The sequence below is a fragment of the Eimeria mitis genome, genomic scaffold, assembly GCF_000499745.2.
Source record: "Eimeria mitis Houghton genomic scaffold, Emh_scaff1041, whole genome shotgun sequence".
Classification (NCBI taxonomy): Eukaryota; Apicomplexa; class Conoidasida; order Eucoccidiorida; family Eimeriidae; genus Eimeria; species Eimeria mitis.
Genome location: NW_013567246.1, coordinates 7068 through 7291, shown reverse-complemented (window position 1 = coordinate 7291; position 224 = coordinate 7068).

Below are 224 nucleotides of genomic sequence, written 5' to 3'. Positions count from 1 at the left end.
GGCCCTCAGGGTTTTGTCAGGCAGCAGAGCTGCTGCATGCAACAGAGTTGATAGATGTAGAGGCATCTCTCCCCCGCTGGGCTGCTGCTGCTGCTGCTGCTGCTGCTGCTGCTGCTGCTGCTGCAGCAGCAGCAGCAGATACAGAAGCAGAAACAGCTGCAGCAGCGGGAGAAAAAACTACCAACGGCGCAGCAGCAGCTGCAGCAGCAGCAACTAAAACACCA